The sequence below is a fragment of the Crocuta crocuta genome, unplaced genomic scaffold (assembly GCF_008692635.1).
Source record: "Crocuta crocuta isolate KB4526 unplaced genomic scaffold, BGI_CrCroc_1.0 scaffold395, whole genome shotgun sequence".
NCBI classification, from domain to species: Eukaryota; Metazoa; Chordata; class Mammalia; order Carnivora; family Hyaenidae; genus Crocuta; species Crocuta crocuta.
Genome location: NW_027532601.1, coordinates 1,731,185 through 1,757,641, shown reverse-complemented (window position 1 = coordinate 1,757,641; position 26,457 = coordinate 1,731,185).

Sequence of the window (26,457 nt, the reverse complement as noted above, 5' to 3'; positions counted from 1 at the left end):
ATCGGAGTGCGCTCGGGATGCGGGGCTGGAAATCCGGCTCCCGAAACCAGAGCGCCAGCGCCTGGCACAGTGGAGACCTCAGAAAGAAAAAGAAAAAAAAAAAAGAAAAAGTCAAACAAACAAAAAGAGAGCGTTCGCCTACTGTTGGTTTGGGGCACCGGGCTGAGCGCTCGCCTTTTTCCTCCCCATCCTTGCGGTTTCATTGAGTAGTTTCTAAACTTGCCGCCGTCGGCGGAGCCGCGGTGCCGCTCGCGGACCCAGGGCTTTCTGCCTTCTCCCTCCCTGGGTTCTCCCTGATGCCCCCGAGTGAGGAGTCGGGGTTAGAAAGCCGCGTGTCCCCCGTCCCTCCTAGGGACTGGGGCTCTCGTAACAGCTGGAAACTGAATGGGCAACCGAAGTTGTGGGGTGGGGGTGAGGGGAGAGAGGAGGTGTGTGACCAGGGGACGGGGTGCCGGCCCCCGGGGGCTGATCGTGCAGACGCGCGTCCTCAGCGGAGCGTGCACGCAGCGGGTGGGAGACTGCCTTCCGCGCCTCGGGTGTCATCGTGGGAGAAGATCAGGGTATTTTAGTGAGAAAACTTTGGCAGGTCCTGGCTCGCCACTTGGCAATCCTAACAGCGGTGGGGTTGCTGTGGCGTCGTTTGGACCCGAAACACTGGCTGTGCCTGGCTTTGACCCGGCTGAAAAACCGTGTGGTCCTTGCAGCGTTTATCCGGGAGTGAGGTTGCTGAGGTCTCGTGGAAAGACTGCCCTTCGCGGGGCGATTCCCCAGAATACACACAGTGGTGCGTGTTGAGGATTTTCTCACTTCCTCTCAAGTTCATTCATTTGACCTATTTGTACTTTAATCTTATAATTGAGCCCCGTCCCTGCCCCCATTTTTTCCTCACCACGCCGGTTGGTCGGGAGCGGTCCCTGAACCTAGTCTCTGCTTCCGTGCTATTCTGTGCTTTCCGACAGTGAAGTCCTTTTCAGAGACCTCTAGCAGCCTCTAGGTGCTTTGCAACTCTAACCACGAGCCAGTTACAAAAACAACAGACCGTCTCGCATTTACTATATAGTGTTCTTAATTGTGACTCTTTATGTGTGTATGTACCTGTATATATAGTAATATATGCTGTGTGTGTTTATCTGTAATTGCCTCTATTACAAAACAACCTTTTCCCCCTCTTAAATTTTATTTAGAATCATTGTACTCTTTCTTTGGCTAAGACTCAGAAATGAGTGGGTGTTTCTTCTGCATGACACTGCCTGGTCCTAATTTGGTCCTGAGGCTTCAGACAGGTGCCAGTTAGTAAGTAGCCAGTAGTTAAATGGGAGTGAAATGATCGAAATAGATGGAATCAAGGTCTTTATGTTTGAGTGTTACAGAATACTACTAAATTAAAGCATATTTAGCAATGCCTGATTAATTCCTGCTTACAAAGTTATCGCTTCTAATTTTGTTTAACAGGATCCCAAACTATCGTGACTTTCATGTAATGAATGCAAGCACACCCCCTAAATGTTTTTTTGGTTTTTTAAAGTTTATTCACTTTGAGAGAAACAGTGCAAGTGGGGGAGGGGCAGGGAGAGAGGGAGACAGAGAATCTCAAGCAGTCTCCTCACCCACAGTGGGGCATCCCGGGGCTCGAACCAACGAAATCTCAAAAGGTCCTGACCTGAGCTGAAACCAAGAGCCGGATATGTGAACCACTGAGCCACCTGAGCACCCCCCATATGTTTTAATTGACATAGTCATAGCGAATATGACATGTTTTCTTTCTATGTTTTTTCCTGCCCTGCCTGGGATCTGGCTACCCAGTTATTTATCATCAGTCAAGAAGAGTATTTGAATGCATTTGCAGAGCAAAAGTGGTAGCAAAATTACCCCAGGGTATAATTTGGCACACTTATTTTACCAGACATAATAGATTCTGATTAATCTTGCCTTGACAAAAGGACCCACTGTTAGGACAGATTAGATGAGAAGATAAATCACCATTGTTTATTCCTAAAACTCTGCTGTTGTTCATAACACCTCTCTCCCTGCTTGGAAGTTTTCCTTGGCCTACAGGGTAAAGTCTAAATTGAGCCCAGCTTTCAAGGTTATGATAATCTGGTTCAACCTGACTCCACCAACCTTATCTCTCATGGCTTCTTTCATCAACTCACCACTGCAGACACTGCCCTTCTTTCCTCTTGTGCAATATGCCTGGGAGTCTCTCCTCTGGGACTTTGCTCCCTCCCTTCTGCCCTCCCCCATGCAGAGGGCCCTCCCACTTCTGCACCATCCCTAGTCCAACTTTTCCTCAGGGCTCACATCCATTGTCACTGCCTCCTCCAAGTTTGGTATCCTCCAGACCTTCCCAAACCTTCAGGCCTCTCCTTAGAGTCATTCCTTTGAGCCATACTTTGTTAAGCATCCTCTTATCCTTGGGTTCAATGAATGGGGAAGGTTCTGGTTTTGTATCCCGGTAGCAATACCAGGTATAGAGCATGTGTTCATAACTGCTTGTCCTTGGTGTTAAGGTGATGGTGTGAAGCCCTGACCTAATTTCTATGATGATGTAGTGTAGTGTCTCAACCCCCTTTCCCCCGCCAGTCTACCACGATATGACTTATTTTGTTCAGTTAAATGTGTGAAGTGACAGCCTTCTGTCTGTCTTTATCTTTGCAAGTTAGAAAAAAATATGCTGTTGCATGAATAAGGAAGCATAGAGTAAGCAGACTCATTTAAATATAATTGGGAAAATTGGCTTCTTGGACTTTTCTGGGGATAGTTATCACTTATAAGTGTCTGCTGGTCAGATTGCGTTTCTGGGTGAAGGAAACAATATGGTAGTCATTTTGAAGCGTTTTAATGACTCACAGCTCCTCTGTGTGAGGGTAGCGCTTTGCTCTCAATTTGAATTTTGCCCAGTGAAGTTAGCAGCCTCCACTCTTATATTATCTTGGTGCCACTGTTGGCGGCTCCTGACATAGCCTAGATTTTTCTATGGGGACTGAAATGCAATCTGTCTGGGCTTTCCTAGTTCTTAAACACAGCTCTGTTGGCTCAGTCTCTAGCATTAGGAGGGCCTAAATGACCCATGTGTGTTATCTGTGTCATCAAGTGAGAGCACTAGTAGACTTCTTTAAAGTTCCAGTCCGTTAGTATCCCAGCGCAAAGTGCTCTGTGCCAAGTGCTTAAAGACAGGTGCTCTTCCCTGTAGCCACAGAAAATTCTCTTTTCTTCCTTCCTTTTCTTTCTTGCTTTCTTTTTCTTTATTCTTTTTTTTCTCTTTCTGTTTTGAATGTTTTTCTGTTTGAGGATATGTGGGTATAAACACTTTTATTTAGATTTAGTTTTTTTCCCCCTAAAGTGTATTTACTTGTTTTGAGATAGAGCCTATGTGAGCAGGGTGGAGGGTGGGAGGCAGAGAGAAAGACGTAGAGAGAGAATCCCAAGCAGGCCACTCACTGACACAGGGCTCAAACTCAGGAACCGTGAGATCATGACCTGAGCCAAAATCAGAGTCAGATGCTTAACGGAATGAGCCACCCAGGGCGCCCACTTTTATTTAGATTTAAAGCAAATGTTAGTGATATATATCCGGGTTCACTTTTCTGATTATGGGAAGATTTGTGTGTAAATCTATTCCAAACAAGCTTGTTTATATCAATAACAGTACCAGATTATGTTGATGGTGGCTTTTTTTTTTTTTTGCAAACTAACTCATTATTGTTTGTTTATTTGTGATCTGTATTGTTATAATGTGATAAAAGGTACTGTGGGAGATTCTTTGCTTTCACCATTAGCTTTCCATCTGTTTGGTTCTGCTAGGCCCCATTAATCTAAAAGCATTTAGCTTTGTTGAGTAGACTCTCAAATGCTGGTGTAACATTGAAAACAGATTCTTGTAGCCCTTTGTTAATGCATTCAGGTGTGCTTCAGGTTCCCATCCTATTCTTGAGGGGAGAGTCTCAGATAAATACTAGGCCAGTTTCCTTTTAAAGAGAGGAACTTGGTGTCTAAAGAGGTAAAGTGAATTTCTTAACACCAGGCAACTTTTCGATTGCATAAACTCCTTTGGCCATCTGGTTAAGCTGGCAGATTGCTCTCTTAGAATAAAGTAAAATACAAAGGATCAAAAATGAAACTCCATTGTATCAAAATACAGCTGTCGAGATATTTTTCAACATTTGTGATGTTGTAATATATGGCTTATTAAAGCACTAGATAACAAGCTCTAGTAGCAGTTCTAATAACTACAGGACTTTTGAATTAGCGATGAGCATGTATGATCTTTCAGGATACCTGCAGTAAACCAGGATAGGATCTGAAAATACCTATGATTCCAATTGGTACAAGTAGGGGTTGATTGCCTACAGTCCTCATTAAAGTAAATGCCGAGTGTCAGAAAATAGAGCTGTATCTTTTCCCTCTTTCAAGTCCGTGGATTTCTGAATTAGAACACAGACTAAGAATCCTTGGCGGAAGATCACACAGCTAATTGGTTATGGAACCAAAATAAGCAACAACAGTAACACTTGTTGGTCATCTGACTAGAGGAGGCATGATGCTGCTAGATGTACAGTTGAAGAAGTCTTTGCCCTAATGTGTTGATGTTCTAACATTGAGGCTAAGAATATAGGGAATAGAGAATTCATATTTATGATAAATTTACTTTGTGACTGTTCTAAACCCTTTAATTCAGAAGGTTCCAGGTACACACGGGGAGGGGAGGGCAGGGTCTTGGAGACATTATCAGTGGGTCCATGAGATTAGAACTTTTTTGACAGTATTGGCCTGTTTCACCATACCCTCTCATGAGTATACGATACAGTGTCCCAGAGGCTACATGAAGTGTGATATTGCAGTAGATTGAAAGCTGAAGTCAGTGGGAGAATCCAGCTGCCTTTCATGAAGGCAGACAATAAAGAGGTTTATTTACAAAGATGCAAAGCTTTGCCACGCCTAAGTGTTTTTGTTTAGAAAACTTTTTATTTGGAGAAATATGTATTCATAAGAAAATAGGTATTTTTGCTAACATGCACCGGGTTTACTATGATTATTTTAAATTAGCAAAATTTAAAATTTTGCTTTCTAATATAGTAAATAGTGATAGATGTAACCCACATAAACAAAAGCTCTTTGGGGTTCTCAGTAACTTTTAAGAGTAAAAAGGCCTTCCAAGACCAAAAAGTCTCAGCTCTGCTTCCTTACCTATTATTTCACTAAATCGAGATAATGCTCTGATTCTCATGTATTGTCCCCTTTTCTGATAAGAAAACTGAGGTTGATAAAGGATGACTTTTTCATCTAGGGCCATATAATCCACTCCATATGTTTCCCCAGACTCTAGGTGTTCATTGTTACCTTGATCACTGTACCTCTAGGCCCCCTTGTGAGGCAGCTTCATGTCTGATACCATCCATACCCATTTGCCTCCTCTGTTTTCCACTTCATCTTTTCTGTATATTGCTGCCTTTTTTTTTTTTTTTTTTGCATTTTTACTTAAAACAATTATTGGAAAAGAAAATCCTACATTCCTACCATTCAAGAGGAACAGCAGCCCATGCTGTAGAAAAAAGCAACTGCAAAAATAAAGTCAACAAAAATAAACCAGTGTATTTATTGGGAGTCTGGCAAGATACTGTTACCTGTCAAGGAGGGAGGAGGCCCATGCCCAACTGAAACTTTCTCTCAGAAGTCATGTAGATTCTTATTATTTGTGGTAGTTGATGTTTTTATAAAGTGGCCAGGAACACTGACTCAGTGAATATTGAACCATTGTTCCTAGGGGAAATTCAAGATCAGGTTTTGTGAGCCTCTGGTCACATTTTCATCAGCTGGTCAGTACACAACCTTATTTTATGTCTGTTTCTGTTTAAGATTTAACGATCTTATAGGAATGCAAACTGGTGCAGCCACTCTGGAAAGCAATATTGAGGTTCCTCAAAAAATTAAAAATAGAACTACCGTATGATCCAGCAATTGCACTATTAGGTATTTATCCAAGGAATACAGGTGTGCTGTTTCAAAGGGGCACATGCATGCACCCCAATGTTTATAGCAGCGCTGTCCACAGTAGCCGAAGTATGGAAAGAGCCCAAGTGTCCATCCACAGATGAACGGATAAAGAAGATGTGGTATATGTATATTTATATACAATGGAGTAATACTCGACAGTAAAAAAGAATGGAATCTTGCCATTTGCAACTATGTGTATGGAACTAGAGGATATTATGCTAAGTGAAATTAGTCAGAGAAAGACAAATATATGACTTCACTTGTATGAGGACTTTAAAATACAAAACAGATGGACATAAGAGAAGGGAAGCAAAAATAATATAAACAGGGAGAGGGACAAAACATAAGAGAATCTTAAATATGGAGAACAAACTGAGGGTTGCTTAAGGGCTTATGAGTGGGGGGATGGGCCAAATGGGTGAGGGGCATTAAGGAGACCACTTGTTGGGATGAATCACTGGGCTCTATTTCTGAAATCATTATTGTACTAACTAGGATGTAAATGAAAAAAATTTTAATTAAGTTTTTTTAATTAAAAATTTTTTTAAATTTTAAAAAAGATTTAAAGACCTTGTTTAATATACATCGTTGATCACTAAGATTGAACTCATGGCCAACAGCACTATCTGAAGCCTCAGTGAAGCTTATCTAACCATGTATTTTCTCCATTAGACAAATCGCAGTCTTATTGCACTTAGGAACACGACACAGCACTTCAGCGCTATGCATGGGGTCCATTTTAAATAGTGAAAGCATTAACAAAAAGCACAAAATGAGAAGAAAAAAGCATGGCACTAAATTTAAAACTGCAAAAAGGACGCTTGTTTACCCTATGAGGACTGAAACAAAAAGACCTCCGGTCACCTCGTGGGACCTCAGGTGGGAACTTGCACGTGACCATTTGCCCCTCTGCACATGTCTGAGAGTGACCGTGCATGCGCCACAAGTATTCATTTGGTGCTACAAATACATTTTAGTAAAAGGGAGGACGTACAAATACAGAATCTGCAAATAATAAGCATCAACTGTAGTTAGTTAGATAAAAAAAGAAGAATGGAATCACTGTTCAAATCATCCCTCCCTAGATCCTTCTGAGAACCCCACCTTAAGGCACTACTTACTGTCTTTGCCCATGCTTTGCCTGCCCGCACCTCTCAATGTCGATTGACACTTCTCTCTACTCTCTTCATATGATCTAATTGTCCTATTTATTTATTTGTATTTTTAAAATGTTTTACTTATTTTGAGAGAGAGAGCATACACGCAGGCAGAAGAGGGGCAGAGAGAGAGACAGAGATGGAATCCCAGGAACCATGAGATCATGACCTGAGCCGGAACCAAGACAGACACTCTTCTCACTTAGCCACCCAGGCGCCCCTGTCCTATTTATTTATTTGTGTTTACTGCCTGTCTCTTGTCCTAGAATGTAAAGTTATGTGGACAGGAATTTTGTCTTTTTCATCAGTGAACTCCAGGCCTGGGAGAAGCACCCAGCACATGGCCAGCACTCCATAAATAAATGATGAAGTGATATATGAATGCTGAGCCCTTTGTCTACCTAAATGTGTGTTGTCTGCCATAAGAAGGAGTTTTCTCCAGGCCATGGAATATACTGCCATATGCATCCTTCCGATGAGATGTCATCAAAAATGGTGGGAAAAGGAACATTTAAATAATAGATAAAATAGATTTAATAAATTGCTTAAGCAGAGGGGGTGTGTGAACATTGTGGTGTGGGAGAGGAATTGAAATCTTAAATGATGCCTTTTTGGATAGCAAGGGAAAATGGGAATAGTTCTCCCCCCACGCCACCCCCCACATTTCCTCTCCTGCTCCTCCTCTATTTCCTCCACCTCTTTCTCCTCCTTTTCCTCTGCCTCCATTTGTGGAGGCTTCCAGGAGGTAGGTGCATTGTAGGATTGGCTGAATGGAAAGAAAAAGCTTGACCACTGTGGTAAATAGGGTTTAGGAGGTTCTGAGTCATTGGATTAGCGCTTTCATGAGCACGTGTCAAGAGAGAAAACAAGATGAAATCTAGTGAAAGAAGCAAAGCTTTTGTTTTTTATTTATTTTTTATTTTTTGACTTTTTTCATCCAATAGTTTAATTTTTTTTTTAATTGTTTATTGTCAAGTTGGTTTCCATATAACACCCAGTGCTCATCCCCACAAGTGCCCTCCTCCATGCCCATCCCCCCCATCTGCCCTCAGTTTGTTCTCGGCATTCAAGAGTCTCTCATGGTTTGCCTCCCTCCCTCTCTCCCACTTTTTTCCCCCTTCTTCTCCCCCATGGTCCTCCGTTAAGTTCCTCCTAATCCTCCTATACGTGCAAACATATGGTATCTGTGGAAAGAAACAAGGCTTTTAAACACATTTGTTCCTTCCTATTACAAAGAAGAGTTGAGGTCCATTACAATAAGCACAGTATATACTGTACACAAGGTAATAAGAGGAAAAGATAAGGAATCACAAGTAATATCGAGACGAAAAAGTAATTTAGAGTACTGGCTTTGCAGCAAAGGGGATAGATTTAGTTGTACAGATTTACAGATGGCTTTTTGTGGTGGTTGTGCCTTTCAACTTAAATTAACTTGCGGGTTCTCCTCATCTAAAAATTGCGACAGTTCTCATTGTAATGAAGTTTTCCATGAAGGGAAAATTTTCCAGCTTCTCGTTTGTTCCCAGCAATATTCAGTGTAACAACACTTACCACTCTGCACATAGGAAATATTTTAGTACTGTCAAAAGAATAAAAAAAAGGAACACGGATCAATTCTATTCCCACTTATTTAAATTGAAAGTTATAATAGAATTGTAACAGAATTTGACCTGTATCTGTGGCCCAGGAACTTGACCAAGGTCACATAGTTTGTTCTTCACTAAATGTTTGCAAGGAGGGAAAAGTAGTTTTCTCCCTCGTCAAATAGGTAAAACCACTCATGAAATGTCTACTGTCTGTGGGTGTTAAAGGTGGAACAAATCCTTTGGGAGCCCTTTGACATTGGTTTATAAGTAGCCTCCAGCATTCCCCAGGAATAATGGGCTTTTCTTTTTAAGTTTAAGAAAGTGCTTTTGAGATCAAGCTGAGAAATGATTTTGAGGTAGAGATTTGGGGGAGCAAGGGAAAGCAGAGGAGGGCTGTGTTAATTTTATTTTTCACATGGGATGGCCAGGCCATGTCCTCTGGGAGCCTGGGCTGGCAGTCGGCACTCCGCCGGTTGTCTGAATTGCTGGCAACCAGCTCCCAAGCAAGAGACAAGAGTGGTCTTTGTCCTTCACAAAGCTCTATGCCCTCGCAAAGCTGCTATTGTTCCAGTGGCTTAAGATTCATGGATCCACCTTTCCAGATTGTGCCATTTTCTCCTGCCTTCCCACACCCCATTAAACTCTGGGACCGTCCGGGTCACATGCCGAAGTTGGACCCCCTAGATGCCCTCCCAAAGCATCCGAGGCAACTAGTCTCTTATCTTTGACAATAACTTGGGGAAAAGGAATTGTAGCAGAGAGATATTTCCTCTTGAAAATAGCTCTTTGCTGACTCAGCCAAGGTGAGGTGCATCCCATCCACTGGTTTTTACACGCATACCTGGGGCAAGATATGCCGTATTTTCATGAGCCTGAAACAATAAGGTTCTCGCTCCTCTGACTTTCCTGCTGGAGACTGGTTATAAGTCATCACATGGTTATAGAAATCCAACAGCTTTGCCCTTTTGTATGTAGAATTATGAGCTATTAAGGGCTAGATTCTGTCTGTATCACCTCTTGGCTAACACCCTCATTTCATTGGAAAAATATGCCCTGGAGGTAGAAAGTGATTAACCGGAATCACACCGCTCCTAGCAAACGTGGGTTTCAGCCTGCTGACTTCAGGCTGCTTCCTTTCTCTTTATAACTGGATAGTGCGCATGTCTTTATATGTCTACTTAGGGGTCTGACAAGTCACTGTATCCTGCACAATCCTAAAGGGAAAATGCCTGTCTTCCCTGTGTTTTTTTCTAGGTGGAGGTTTTGGTGTAATAAGATCTACCTATTAGATCATCTTCTCCCTCTTTTTATTGAGATATAATTGGCACATAACATGATGGTAGCTTCATGGGTACAACGTCAAGTGTATATATGATGAAAGGATCACCACAGTGAGTCTAGTTAACATCCGTCACCACATATCGTTAGAAATTTTTCCTCGTGATGAGGGCTTTTAAGATGTACTCTCAACTTCCAAATATACGATACAGTATTATTTTTTAATTTTTGTATTATTTAAAAAGATATTTATTTTGAGAGAGAGAGAGAACATGAGCTGGGGACGGGCAGAGAGAAAGAGGGGGGAGAGAGAATCCCAAGGAGGCTCCATGCTCTCAGTGCAGAGCTTGATGTGGGACTGGAACTCACGAACTGTGAGATCATGACCTGAGCCAAAATCAAGAGTTGGATGCTTAACCTACTGAGCTACCCAGGCGCCCACACAATAGAGTATTATTAGCTATAGTCATTATGCTGTACATTATATCCCTGAGTCTTACTTATTTTAGAATTGTAAGTTTGTGCTTTTCAGTCATCACCCATCCCCCACCTCTGGCAGCCACCAGTTTGTTCTGTGTATGTATGAGTTCCTTTTGTTTTCGTTTAGATTCCACATCTATGTGAGATCATATGGTATTTCTCTTTCTCTGTCAGATGTATTTCACTTAGCATAATGCCCTCAGAGTCCATCTGTGTTTGCTGCAGATGGCAGAATTTCCTCCTTCTCCTCTTTTTTTTTTTTTTTTAAAGCTGAATAATATTCCTGTGTGTGTATCACATTTTCTTTATCCATTCACCTATCAGTGGACACTTAGGTTGTTTCCAAATCTTGGCTATTGTAAATAATGATGCATTAAACATGGAGGTGCAGATATCTTTTGAGGTTTGTGTTCCTTGGAGTAAATAACCAGAAGTGGGATTGCTGGATTGTATAGTGGTCCTGTTTTTAATTTTTGAGGAACCTCCATTCTATTTTTCATGCTGGCTTACATTCCCAGCAGCAGTGTACAAGACTTTTCTCCACATCCTCACCGACAATTTACCTCCTGTCTTTTTGATGATAACATCCTAAAAGATGTGAGGTGATATCTCATTGTGGTTTTGACTTGCATTTCCCTGATGATGAGTGATGTTGAGCATCTTTTCCTGTGTCTCTTGGGCATCTGTGTATCTTTGGAAAAAATTCAGATCTTCCTTTGATTTTTAAGTTTTCTTTCTTGCTTTCGCTACTGAGTTTATGAGTTCTTTATATATTAGATAACATCTTCTCAGATATGTGATTTACAAATATTTTCTTCCATTTGGTAGGTTGCCTTTTCCTTTTGTTGATGGTTTTCTTTGCTGCTCACCTTCCCCTTTTTAAAAGTTCTGGGAAGGAAGTGTGTTCTGGAGGTTTGAGCCTGCAAAGTAGAAGTCACGCTGTGGGTCCCATGGTGGTCATGTTTTAGGCCTGCAGTGGGCCCGGTGGTCTTTGGTCCTCAGCACCATGGTCCTGACATAATGTCAGTTGCAAAATTAACAGGTTGTGTGCCATTCTCACAGCATTGCAAGCACGTTTCAGAATGAATGCTACTGTGCTTTCCCAAGAGTTGATGGGTGAAGGAAAAGTCATGTGTTGATCATAAAGGATTATGTTATTGACCTGGAAGAGAGAGAATATTGGTATTCTTTAGACCTGTATTTTGAGCAAAATAATGATGCTGTACTCAAAAGACTTAGGAGAAATTTGAGTAAGGTTCCTTGCTATCCTGGTGGATTCAAGTCCTCTTAGCACCGTTCTGATGGGAAAGGACAGCTTGATACTAGGTGTCATCTCAGGCAGAGAGCTACTGTTGACTTCCTATTGGAGCAAACTCCTTCTGGAACAGGGATGGGGTCTGTCTACCTGGTGTCTGGGGCTCTCCAGCCGGGCTTTGAGCTTCTGAACAGGAGGAAATAAAAAGAGAAGGCCTATCCCTCACATCATGATTTGGCTTAGTTATTCCATCTCCCGGGATCCTGAGGCACAGTTTCTGTGAATTTACATGACTGTTTATATTTTCTCAGTCAGTGGATACTAGAAGCACAGTTACTCACTTACTGTCTTTAAAAAAGGGATCCTAAAATAAATAAATAAATAAATAAATAAACATTAAAAAAAAATCAGGAAGATGTGGTTTATCTATACCATGGAATGCTACATGGCAATGAGAAACCATGAAATCTGGCCATGTGTAGCAACATGGATGGACCTTGAGGGTGTTATGCTGAGCGAAATAAGTCAGGCAGAGAAGGACAAATATCATATGTTTGCACGTATAGGAGGATTAGGAGGAACTTGACGGAGGAACAAGGGGGAGAAGAAGGGCGGAAATGGTGGGGGAAAGGGAGAGAGGCAAACCATGAGAGACTCTTGAATGCTGACAAAAACTGAGGACTGATGGATGTGGGGGGGAGGGGGGATGGGCATGGAGGAGGACACTTGTGGGGATGAGCACTGAGTGTTATGTGGAAACTAATTTGACAATAAACTATTTGTAAAAATAAATAAATAAATAAATATTTTAAAAAAAAAGAAAAAAGAAAAAAGGGATCCTAAAGCTCAAAAAATGTTGGTAACTTTGGTATAATTGAAATTCTAATGTGTAGCATGTCTTATAATAATAGTATAACGATACTACTGTGTGTGTAGTATCGTTGTGGTTTCAAAAATCTAATTAAAATTGGTATAACCTCTATCAAACATATTGATTAAAATAGGGGCCCCTGGGTGACTCAGTCAGTTGAGCATCTGACTTTGGCTCAGGTCACGATCTCTAGGTCCATGAGTTCAAGCCCTGTGTTGAGTGAGCTCTGTGCTGATGGCTCAGAGCCTGGAGCCTGCTTCAGATTCTGTATCTCCTGCTCTCTGCTCCTTCCCCACTCACCCTCTGTTTCTCTCTCAAATAACAAATATATTGATTAAAATAAAAATGCATGTACCCGTTGAGTTATAATTCCACTTGTATGAGTTTGTCCTACCGATATACTGACACAGGATGTGGGGAGTGCTACATGGACAAGATTATTCATTAGGGCATTATTCACAACAGTAAGGTGAAATCAAGTGTGACTCAGTTGTGGATGGGTTTAGTAATTTATAACACATGCATACAGTGGAATATTATACCACTAAAAAGAATCAGGCTCAGTGGCAAAGATGATACTAGTACTTGGTGATTAAGGACAATCTCTTTAAGCTGGGTCAGTTGGCTGTCTCTACTGAAAAAAAATTCACTGGCCCCTATTTTATGCCAAAAAAAAAAAAAGATTACTGGCCCCCTCCTTCATGCCATATAAAAATGACTCCAAATGTCTGAAGGGTAAAGGCTTTCAGAAGGAAGCATAAGAGAACATCTTTACCTTGGAGCAGGCAGAGTCTCAAGGGGACAGAAAACACACTAACTTAAAAAAAAAATTATACCAGGTCTCTTAAAATTAAGAAAACTTCTGTTCACAGAAAGATAGCCTTAAGAGATTAAGAAGACACTGCACAGAGTGGAGGAAGACATTCCCAGTACACAGCTCTGACCAATAGATCATGTTGCAAACGTGTAAAGCACTAGAAATCAATAAAAGAAAAGAGTAACCCAGTGGGAAAATCGGCACAAGATATGAATAGATGCTTCATAAAACACGACATCCAAAAGTCTAATAAACGTTTGGAAGGGGGTCTGATTTCCATTTGTCATCAATGGAGATGTAAGCACAAGGCCAGACTACTGCAGCCCCACCCAAAGAGCAAAAGAGAACCAGAACAAACCATGGAGTCATTCCAGCCCTTGGTGACAGAATGGATGGGGCAGAAGGACCTCCATGTGCCAGTGTACGTCTGAACAGCCATTTTGGAAAGTAGTTCAGTAGTTCCTGTACAGTTAGGCGTCGACCTCCTCTGTGCGGTTTCACTGTTAGGGTAACGAGAAGCTTCTTGAAAAAGACGTGTGTGCACATAGCACACTAAAGTAGCCCCAAATTGGAAAACACGTGCATGCCCATCAGCAGTTGAGCGTATGTATAAATTGTGGTGTCCCCACCCAATGAAATACTAAAGGGGCAAGTGAGAATTGAGAATGAACGATTTACATGCACTCACAAAACTATGGTTAAACCTCACAAAAGGCTGTGTGAAAGAAGGCAAACACAAAGAAGTACATATATTGTGTTACTGAATTTCTATAAATACCACTTCAGGCAAAACGAATTGGTTTTTAGAAGTCAGGGTGGTGGTTCCTCTCAGTGTCACAGGTGACAGGTGTGGTGGAAGGGAGGATGAGCAGGGCATGCAGGTTTTTGATAATGTTTGTTCTGTTTCTTGATCTTGCTGTTGGTGAGGTAGGTGACTCAGCTGATGAAAATTTAGTCAACACACATGTATAGCATGTGCATTTCCTGTATATGAACTGAAATAAAAATTTTAGGAAGAAAAAGGGATTGATATGGGCTGTTTCCAAGGTACAGATGAGTAAAGGGGCATGATGCAAAAAGGATATATAGTATTAATTTCAGTAAACAAATATTTATGCAGTTCCCACTACGTGTCAGGCACTGTTCAAGGCACTGAATGCAATAGACAAAGAAGCGTGTGTGTCCTTGCAAATGCTAGCCCATTTCTGAAACTGAATGTAGGAAATTGCCCATCAGTTGTTCCTTGGAAGGAGATAGTGGACTGGGTGTCAGAAGTAGTGAGCTTTTATTAAATACTTTTGCACCTTATAAAGGTTGTGCAATGTGGAATGATTAGTAGTTTGAATTAATATGTAAAGTGGACTTAATGATCCTATGGTTGTTCAGGTAATTTGTGACCTAAAGGCAGCAGCTGTTGTCACCTCTGTTTTAGAGGTCTAGCAAATGAAGCAAACTATTTTGGTGGTTTGCCCACAGGATGTCTGGGCTGGTTTTGGCAATTAAGTCTTGGACTCTGGCTCTGAAACTATGCTGACTCTTGCATATTCTAGGAAAAATCTAACTTTATATGTTACTATATTCTTTTTTTAGAACATTTTTAAATGCTTATTTATTTTTGAGAGGGGGGAGGACAGAGGATCTGAAGCAAGCTCTGCACTGACAACACAGAGCCCTATCTGGGGCTTGAACCCATGAACCATGATGCCGTGACCTGAGCTGAGGTCAGACACTTAACCAAGTGAGCCACCGAGGTACCCCTATGTTACTATATTCCTGATGACCACCTGTAATTTTGTATACTTTGCTTCCTACCATTCAGTGAATTACTTATGACACACTCCATGTCATGTTTACAGTCTAAAACCATTCCCAAGATTGTGCTTCTGTTTAGGGCAAACTGGAATTTTCGTGTTTACGCTATTCTCATCTCTTTTTTTTAAAAAAAAATTTTTAATGTTTTATTTATTTCTGAGAGAGAGAGAGATAGCGCGAGCAGGGGAGGGTTACAGAGGGGGAGACATAGAATCTGAAGCAGGCTCCAGGCTCTGAGCTAGCTGCCAGCACAGAGCCCAACGTGGGGCTCGAACTCATGAACTGTGAGATCATGACCTGAGCCGAAGTTGGACGCTTAACTGAGCCACCCAGACGCCCCATAGTCTCATCTCTTTATAATCCTAAAATTAAAAACTTGTAGAATCACATCTCATTAATTTCAATATGTTGATTGTTCTAAGGATCTAAATAACTGTTTTATGGTGGTAAACCATTAGTCTCCAGCTTTGAGTCTGTCTGTTCAAAAACAGTAAAGTGTGATGTCATCATCCTTTTGATAAGGCAATCAACAGTCCCATGGCGTACACAAAACTTGGTCTTGCGTTACATAAAATAAAATATTCACTAACAAAACAGAACACTTATATATAATTATTTCTGTAGTTTAACAACTTCACTAATATGGTATGCCTTTTACAAAAGTAAATCATGTTCTGGGGTGCCTGCGTGGCTCAGTCGGTTAAGCGTCTGACTCTTGATTTCTCAGTTCATGACCTCACGATTTGAGAGATTGAGCCCCTTGTCAGGTTCTGAACTTCATGGAGCATGCTTGGGATTCTCTCTCTGTCTCTCTCTCTCTCTCTCTCTGTTTCTCAAAATAAATAAACTTAAATAAAATAAATCATGTTCCGAGTGAGTGAAGAAGATAGAGGTGCATACGTTGATTTGCTCAGTGACACACAGTAAGCTATGGTTACTACTTTTAATCCTGCAGACTGTAGTTAGTGCCCTGTGGCCAAGCCATGCTTAAAGTCAGAACAGAGGGTTACTGGAGGGGTTGTGGGAGGGGCCATGGGCTAAATGGGTAAGGAGCATTAAGGAATCTACTCCTGATATCATTGTTGCACTGTATGCTAACTAACTTGGATGTAAATTAAAACAATAAATTAAATAAGAAATTTGGGGGAAAAATCAGAATTGTCAGGGTAGACGCAAGAACCATTTGCTGCGGAGTGAAGTTTTGGAGAGTGGCTCTTGTGGCTTGGAATTTTGAAGTTCAGTTCTACTAACTTACAACGGTTTGCCTTTATGAAGTCATACAAGGCTGTAAGCCAAGTGAGAAGGTAGGAATATGCTTAGCACACTTCCTGGTACTATAGGCAGTATGCAGTCATTACCTGAAATTTTGCGAGGTGGTAGTAGCAGGGCAGGGTTTATTGTTTGCAGAGCAGGGTCGATTATTAAGTAGTTGATGTTGGTTAGCTCTGAAGCCATCCTCCAAGGTCTAGACTAGTCTCCAGTATATTTCCAGTGTCAAAGCTCTTCTGGCTGGAAATGGCCCGCTCCTGCAAAAATTGTCATGGAAAATAATTTGAATTCCCAGGGCTGTCTGGGAGATGGGGACTTCTGTTCTCTGTTCCTGTGCTCTTGGGGTAGCATTGACTCACTGGCTGGGAGTGATCCGTCTGGGATTTTAAGAGATGTAAATAATAAATTTACGTATAAGTGACTAACATGGACGTTTTGAGTCGGGCTGACTGGGATTTGAATCCCTACCCACAATGACTAACTTACTGCTCGGAGGATATACACGGTCTCAGAGTACCTGCTGTATACCTGTGGTTTATGGGTTGGTTGTGAACATTATATAAGATAAGGAATGCATAGAAAATACATAGTGTAGGCAGGGTTTCAGAAGGGCCACTCTCCTTCCCTTTGGCTTGATAGAGTGCCACAGTGTGTGTTATCTCCAGCCGTGGACTCCTAGACATTGGTGACCGGTAGCCCTTGGTCACCCATTTCAGGTCCTATCACACAGACCATCATTGACTCTGAAAACAGGATTCCATTGCGGACCTAATCCTGAAGGATTGCCCTGTGGGCCTGTAAGCCTTTCTTAAAGAAGGTCTGATGCCTACTCGAGTCAAGTTGTTGACTGCACGTAGAATACTGCGGAGCATTTCAGAAGAGCTAGCGCCAAGCTCACCTTTGGCAACGTGCAGCTCTGGCTTTTTCTCAAATGGCTTGATAGCTTCAGGGAGGTCTTTTCGTAAGCGCACAGATTCAGAAATGGTTTGACTCTGTAGAAGAATTCTTTTCATGTTTGAGCTCTGATCCAAGCCAGCAGCTTTGGAAATTCTGAATCTGTCTCTTGTATATTTTTTTCCCTGTATTAGATATGAGCCTGCCTGCTCAGTTCAGATTTGACAGCAGAACTTATTTCAGAAACAAACCGTAATCCCATCAACTTGGCTTTGGTGGCATTTTGATTCCGATTTAATGCAGTGACGTTAGGGCAGATTTTGGACCGGGCAAACAGCCCCTTGTTTGTTACCCAAAGGACTCCCACTTTTAAGGACCTGATCTGGGGGTGTCAAGGTGGACAAGTGGACGTGTGGAGTTTTGTTCTAATTCATTTTGTTTTTTCCCTTCTTTACTTTTTGGTTTGATTCCTTTTTAGATCCTGGGGGGCTAAATTCCATGTAGAAGAGGCTGTAGCTAATGGTTATAAAACCTTAGGGAAAGTACAGCCCTTCTGTGGTCCTATCTTCCTAAAACTGCCCCTATCAAGAAATGACAGATGAAGGAAATATAAGTGATATCTACAATGAAACATGTGTTCCCTGTAATATGTCTTTATCTTCTTGCATTTATCAGTAGCCTTGGGTGACAGGGTTTTATACTTTAGGAAGATTAGAGGCTTGTTTTCTTGCTGAAATAGTCACTCTACCATGTTCTTTTGTCTGCCTTACTGCTAAGGTTTTGTTTTGTTTTTAAACTAGTTTTTAACACCATGTGTTTGGATTAAGCTTCAGGAATTATCTGTCTCAAAAAGGTCACTTGTTATATTCTGGGGCATTTAGGCTTTGGAGGGGTGATGGGTAGAATGAACCCACAGAGAAGTATTGAAACCAGGATTAGGAAGCCAGGTTTGTATTTCAATCTGTTACAGACACAGTCAAGTGGCTTAACTCTCTTTCCCTTACCTTTCCATCTGTGAAATAGAGATAATATTTTCTACTATCTTCCAGATTCTCAGAGTGTGAAGCATTTTCAGTATTTGAAAATTTCTGCAAATTAATTGAGCAGTACCGGTAATGCCATATACATTGACCAAGAATTTCAAGATCTAAGTTTGATCTGCCTTTGTACTTTCTGCCTGCAGCCTTTCTCCAGAAGTATCATCTAGGAAAAGCTTTGGGGCAGAGAAGCCCATTTCTTCTGGACTCTTTTCTTCACATGCCAACTGTAATCCTTTTAACTACTTGGTGGCTTTTATATACTCTTCAGGCTGGTTAAGTGATTCATAACACGAAGAACTAATTTTCTCTTGACAGTGAACTTGTGATCTTGTTCATCTGCTTCCTAGTTCTGAGGTTTTCCCCTAACACTCCGAGTCATCTTTCTCAACGTCTTAAAGGGAGACCGGTTTTAAATAAGGAGTTGATTGAGTTTAATAGGTGGTTTGAAGTATGACTCTGCTGTCGCAGAAGGTCAGAGTTTAAACTCTGTGTTATATCCTTGACCTTTCCCTTCCTTTACAGGTGGTTGGATCTATTGAAAGTGATTCACACATACACAGACCAGATATATGGCTTTAGATGCCTTCTAAGCATGAATCCTGTTCAGTTGTCAGGGCTCATTTCTGTTGAGGAACTCATGAGTTAGCAGGTCTGAAACGGTAGTTGCCTGAAGGCAAAGGAGAGACGTGTTGGCCAACTTGTAGAAATAATTGTTTTGTATTCATTCACCATGTACTCCCAGATACCTAACTAGAGGGCCATATGTTCAGCACCTGGAAGAATCCAGAGGAGAAATGGACACAGATCTTTTTCATGGGAAGTTCATAATGAATTAAAGGATCCTAAGTTATAGAACCCGAAACAACTAAAGTGGAAGGCTAAACATGAAAAAGGGGCACTGAGATGTCCACTTGGGGTCACAGGAGTTTAGAGAAGGAGTGGTTATTTTAACTGAGGGGATCTTTCAGGAAGACGTTGGCCTTTATGGAGATGGGCGTTGAGGTTTGGGAAGGCGGGGGATTTGGCTCAGCAAAAGCCCTGGCTGTCAGGCAGGTATTTGTGACAGATGAGGAATGAGGAAGCCAGTCCATTCCGGCTGCAGCAAGAACTGGAGGAAGAGAAGAGGGAAATGACCTGGATTATCAAATGTCACATTGTCGGGGAGTTCTGTTTACTTGGATTTTTCTTTTTCCTCTTTAACCATTAATGCTACAGCGGTGTGCTGGCAAACTAGCGCATCGGGGGAAAAAAAGCCCTAATTTGTAGAATTTGCCAATGTCTGTGGTATAAATACTCCCACCGTGGTCAATTTCAGACTACCAGTGGATTAACAAATAGCTCACAAAAATTCCTGGAAAGTTAGCAGTTGGCTCTCACATGCTAGTAGAACCCGGCTACCACATACTATTGAACAGCCCGATTGGGTGCCTATATAACATATAGTCCCTGGACCTGTCCCTGACCATAGCCACTGCCGAAGACTTCACGAAGGCCCAGGTAACCAGCCACATTTTACACCGCATCTGACTCCCTCGGCCATTGCTGATGGGTATATGGGTGGGCACACCACCCCAGGCAGGCTACTCCATAGTCTGGACAATGACATGGCTTGGCACAAAGAAATACATGGAGTCAGTCAGATTCCCTGTCTTGGGAGTTTGAATGAAGGAATTCCAAGATATATTTTGCCACAGAGGCAAAAGCTGAAAGGATGCCGTCTGAGAGCATTGAGTCCTTGGCAAACTGGAGTCACGTGGCAGCCAAGGTTATGCGTGAAAAAAGCATATGGAGGATGGACCGTGAGGGCATACTGCTAACTGAAGGAAATCAGACTGAGGAAGGCAAACACCGTATGATTTCACGCATGTGAAATCTAACAGAAACAAATGAATAAACCCACTGCAGAATCAGACCCATGAATACAGGGNGGTGGACAACATGGGTGGGAGGGGGTCAGAGTTACAGGCTTGTAGTTATGGAACGAATAAGTCACGGGGAATAAAAGGCACAGCATAGGGGATGTAGTCAGTGATATAATAGCAATGTAAGGGGACAGATGGTAGCTACACTTGCCGTGAGCACAGCGTGATGTATAAATTTGTCCAGTCACTATGTTGTACACCTGCAATTAATGTTAACGTTGTATGTCAGCTAGACTTAAAAGAAAAACTGAAAAAGGAAAACCATATGGAAACCGTGGAGGCCAACTGATAGGGAGAAGGGAGCAGCTGTGGAGAGAAACCCCACGGCCTCTGGGGGTGGGGTGTGCATGTAGGCCCTGGAGCTCTCCTCCTCAGTGGCTTTCAGATTCCAGATCCACAACATCCCTTTTCCTGAGGTAACTTGAGTGGGTCTCTGCTCCTTATAGTGTGATGGCCTGACGGAGTTTCTTCAGCCCCTCAGAGTACCTTGCAGAGAGCTTTCTGGAAAATGCAGAAACACAGAGTAGAGGACTGACCATGTGCTTCTGATGGAAGTTCCAGTATGCCCCGTCCTTTATTCCTCGGCACACCTCCCGATGGCTTGTGAATATTATGTTTTCCATTCCAGCGGGGTTGGTTGGAACCCACTACGAAGAAAGGATAGCTGGTAGAACATGTGGTGTGGGTGATATTTTGTTGGCACTTACCATTGTAGGAAATCATGAGAAATTTGGGGCCGTGAGCTGTAGGGGGAAAAAAGAAGTCCTTTATTTGCTGAGGGCATCTGGTGAGTGAGGGTATGTGAAGACGTCCTGTATTGCGTGGCTCTGAAATGCCGTTTGAAAGAGGCTTAGGGCACATTCGAGCCTTTCCCCCCTCTGATGTTCTCTCTACACGCAAATTTGTGAATAATGACATTGTTAGGGACGGGGAAGGCATGCTGTGCTATTTGTGTCCAAGGCTTGGTCAGACACACAAGGAAGTAGCCACTCGGGGCGTGCAGGGTGGCCATCTGGCCTTGTCGTGAGGGAAGGATCCTCTCTTTCTAAGGAACGTGGGGAGAAGGACTAAAGAGACTGCTTGGGGATCAACAAATGTGTGCTTCGCTTCCAGCCGCATCGCTCACCGGCTGCTTGGCTGTTCCTAAGCTGCATCTTTGGGTGCCTCGGTTTCCTCATCCATCATAAAGCGTTTTGCTGAGAGAATTTTCATTCTTTTGTTTGTGAAATAAAACTCCTTTGCGACCCTAACGAGAGCTGTGGATTCTTTCCACAGAAAACTGCCTGTGCACGCAGACAGAATTTCACGTACAGTTTTTAGGAAGGTTATAAATCTTCAGGGACTCGTGGGCCCCAGATTAAGGAGAACCCCTGCACTGGATGGAGTCTGAGCCTTTCTCTGTCTGTAAAATTCCATTTTTCTAAGACCTGGGATCCTGGAAGGAACTTAGAAAGTCAGCGAGGCCCTTCTTTGTGTCACAGTGAGAAGCAAGACTCCTCTGAAACACTTCAGACAGAAGGTTTAAACAGCAGGGGAGGCTGTTTAAGAATCCATAACCTCTTGGAGTGTGCATTTTAAGTGGGAAGAAACAGTGAATTTGAAGGATTTATCATCTAATGGCAGTTATATTTTATCACGAGTGATGGGGTGGGTTCTGTTGTTGAGTTAGAGCCGTCAGAGATCACTTCTCCGAAGAGTGACATCTGGGGAGAGGTCTGAATAAAAGAAAGAATGAGGCAGGCACATCTAGGGTAGGAATGTTCTAAGCAGAGGGCTTGGCACAGTTGAGCAGCAGTAGGGAGGGCCCGTGTGCTTGGAGCTGAGCAAGGGGAGGGGGCAGGGAGGGAATGGTGAGAGGCAGTTTCGGTGGGGGTAGTTCTGTGTCCACTTGAAGAATGATTGTATGTATCTGGGATGACATCTTAGAATAATGGTTATTCATGAAACCATGCATTCACTTGATTAGTTTTGTTCATTACACACAACGTGCAAAGCAGTGAGCTGGTTGAAGAAGACAGTGCTCCTCAAACCTGGAGGGTGTCCACAGCATCTAGGCAGCTTTCTGAAGCTGAAGGTTCCAGAGCACCAACCCACACCCAGCATCTCCAGGCTGTGAGGCCTAGGCCTCTGCTGTGTTTTGTTTGGAAAACTGCCCGGGTGGCCCTGATACACAGGTGCTGGGCCTGGCTTGGTAGAACCTCTGGAATAAGGTAGCCCCATCCTCAGGGAGCTTGTGCTGGAGCAGAGGGGGCGGACGATGCTTGAATTATTGCATGTGCCTGAGAGACTGCCGCGTGTCTCCTAAGAGAGGCACAAAATGTGCTAACTAGGGTCTCAGAAGAGGAAGTGGATACTTTCCAGCGGACAGAGGTCATGGAGGCTGGACAAACAGCTAAGTCAAGTTTCCTCACCTGTGTGATGGGGATGGAATCAAAACCTACTCCAGAGCGTTGTAAAGACAAGCGAAGAAGTGCCTGCGAGCTTTCCGGACAGGACCTGGCACGTAGTAAATGCTCAGTAAATGTGACTCATCACTGAAGTAGAGTCTTAAAGAATAATGGTTAGCGCCTTCTGCAGGTTATTTATCATCGCAGAAAAAGTGCCTTGCAAAGCTTCCACATAAAGAACCATTCAAACAGACATTGCAGGCTCTTATGAAAAATTTAAAAAAAAATCCAGCCATCAGCTTGATGAATTGTCATGGTTAATAAGGGGATCAAGGTTTTCTGAATCCAAATCCATCTGTATAACCTTGTACAGGAAACATTTTGTTCCTGACTTTGATTGGTACTTAATCCGATTCATTGAAACCTCCATTGTATTGACATACTGCCTCAGGTATCGGACCAACTTTGCTGGACCAGCTGTGGTCCAAGCATTGTGCTCAGCACAGTGGGCGAGAATGCCGTGTCTAAGCCTGGAAGAGCTTGGATTGTGGGAAGGGAAGGAAGAGGTACACATGAAAGTCAAAATAAGTTGAGTCTTCATTACGTAGGCACCACCTCGCAAGGGAACTAAACATACATCTGCTTATAACATCTGGATCCCATTTCACTTGGAAAGTCTGTTTTAAAAGGAAATATCCAGATGTGTCATGTGACCGTGACCGACTCATTCAAAGTAGTTAGAGAGTGTTTGAATCATTTTGCTTGTGTTGGTGCTTGTAAGTGATAGGGTTGAACCCCCTTTTGTGCTGAACTGTGGGACGACCTTGGAAAAGGAAGGCTCTCCACGGCTGGCGTGATTTCCATCGATAATCCAGCTGGGGCTGACGGCATCCTATACCTCTTCAGGCATTGCATGTAACAGCTCAGAAACAGATTAAGGCATTGGGTCTTGGCTCCGTGTAATGGACCCCTGGATCTCGAGTGCCAAAACTCAATAAGGATTAATCTGCTTTTTAGAGAATATTCCCTTGTGGTGCAGAGGCCAATTTCTCAATTCCAAGAAAAAGGCATGGTGAATTCTTAGCATGAGTCTTTGTAGCTTGCCCATAGTGGCTGTGGGTGGCCGAGTTTGTTTGCAAAGGCCCCCTGCCTCTGTTCTTGGTGGAGTGGCGGGCTGTGTGGGTTGGAATGAGAGATGGAAAGTTGAACCCCCAGGCTCGGTGGGAGTCTAATCAAGAGAGAAGTTTCCTGTGGATCGGGCCCAGACCCAAGAGGTGGAGGAGGCCTCTCTGTTTCCGGCCTCCAATGAAACGGCACTCTGGGAAGGCCGGGTGTGTTACAGCACCTTCCCTGGGGATGACTCCCCTGTTCAAAGAGCTCTGCTCGCCTAGACGCCGTTGTCTGTTTCACACAGAAGCCGGGAGCCGCCTGAAAAGCGCATGACTGTCGCGAAACAAAGCCGCTAATCTCTAGGTTTCTCCCCCTTTCGGGCTGGGAACACGTTTGTGGCTGTCGCTCTGCACGGTGCATGTGGTGAGCCTCTTTTCTGAAGGCTTTCAAGACCTGGGGCCCTGGAGACCTGGGAGGCAGAGCTCTTTTTACTCTATTTTGGGTTTTTTTTTTCTCTCCTGCTACATGAGGGCTTAGTGAGAACCGGCTGCTAAGTAGCCTTCCGAGAGGAGTAAACTTTCTTTGTGAACACCTCCCCGTGCCCCAAGGAGATGGAACAGCACAGATGAAATACACACCCAGCGTTGCACACTCTCTGATCCTGACATCATACACACGTTTATGCTTGAAAGCCACGGCAGTGGAGCTGGGAAGGGTCCCGCCTCTCACCGTGGCCGTGGTGAAGGGGGCCCCTGCAGGACAGTCAGAGAGCAGGGCGGCCCGATGCTTTGACGGCAAACCTGCCAGTAGGTTCCGTTTGCTCCCCCACCTGCCCCTCTGTTTTTAGAGAACTAATTCTCCCCTTCCCGCACTTGTTCCTCTTTTGATTTTAACCTTGGCTACTCTGCTCACGCTCCCAGTGGGTCTGGTGCACAGCGGGGTGTAGCAGGATAGGCCAGCGTATCTGGCCTGTGAGTGGGAAGTGGTTTAGGGTTAAGAAATATGGGGGGTGTGAGTGGGGCAGGCCGTTCCTGAGCACCTCTGATAAAGGAGAAGTGGCATTTTCACACCTGAACGTAGGTTCCGTCTGATCCACTAGTTCTTGATTTCAGTGTCCTGTTTGTCTCTTCAGTCCCAGTGTGTATGACAGTCACTGTTGATCGCTCTTGCTGTAGGGGTGCTAAGGAAAGCCCTCTCTGCAGTCTGTCAACCCCCTGCCCCACTGACTCACCTGTTCTGTTGATCTCAGGGCTAAGTGGCTGAGGAGGCTCGCTGCGGCCTTACAGCCTGCCTTAAATGCCAGTCCCTCGCTCCTCTTTTCTTGCGTGGAAATAGGTTACATCAGTTCAGTGCACCCTGGTCAGTGGCTGTCCTTCCACATGCTGAGCTCTGTGAGGGGGACAGAGACAAATAGGACATTGCGTTGTGACACATGAGAGAGGCCTCATCTGCCACAGGCCAGCTGGCTGAGGTAATGACACAGCACCGAGGACCAGAATGGGAAACCCTGACTCAGTGGTCCTACCTACCCCACTTTCTTTTTATCACCCCCACTGGCCACCTCCAATTTTGTTCTCACCAACAACAAGTTGGTGACTACAGTGAAAGTGAGCCTGTAATTCAGGCTGGACATTCTTCTGCCCGGCATCCCCAGATGCCTCTCTTACAGGCACTGGCATGGTCTGTGAGTAGGGGTATGGGAAAATGTGCGGGTCGTTCAGCCAGGGGCATCCTGGGCTGTTTCTGGAGGGAGCCGTTCTATCCACCACTGGGATATGGTTCCTCAGACCAGGGAATGCCCTAACAATGGCTCAGCTGGCTCTTTGTGTCTGTTTGAAAAGCATGGGGGAGTTGGGTGACCAGTTTGATTTCAGCTTGAAAACATGGATAAGCTAGAGTGACATGACAGTCAGCGCATTCTGTGGGAATGGAGCACCTTTGAACAAAATGAAGTCAAAGTGGCTGAGGAAGGGGTGGGTGTGGGGAGGTTTTTTTGGTGTGTCTTGAACCCCTAGACACTGAAGAGAGAGAGGTACAGAACTTTTGGGGTGCAGCAATCGCTTCTTCCCCTGCCCCCACCCCTGCACTCAGCCCGTATCAGGTGCAGAGTCAGGGCTGCATGAGACTTACATGATGTGTTATAGCCCTAATTCATTTTGAGGGTGGGACATCATCTGCCCAGAAGGGCAGAGATGGGGGAGGAGGGAATGATTCTCCCCAGGCAGGACAGGGGAGTAATTTGCAGTCTACTCAATGGCTTGGGCTTTGTTATTTCTGTTTCCGGCAATATTTCCAACCACAGTATCAATGGAACACACCCTTTTTTTTTTTAACCTTAAAAAAACTATTAAAACAGTGTTTTATTATTGAGGAATTTACCAGTAGAAAACAGTCATTATTAACTTTGATATCCTTCCCCCAACTTGGAGAGAGTACATTTACATAATTTCTATATTAATTAGAAATAACAAATCTCGGGGCGCCTGGGTGGCTTAGTCGGTTAAGCGTCCGACTTTCGCTTAGGTCATGATCTCATGGTTCGTGTGTTCGAGCTCCGCGTTGGGCTCTGTGCTGACTGCCAGCTC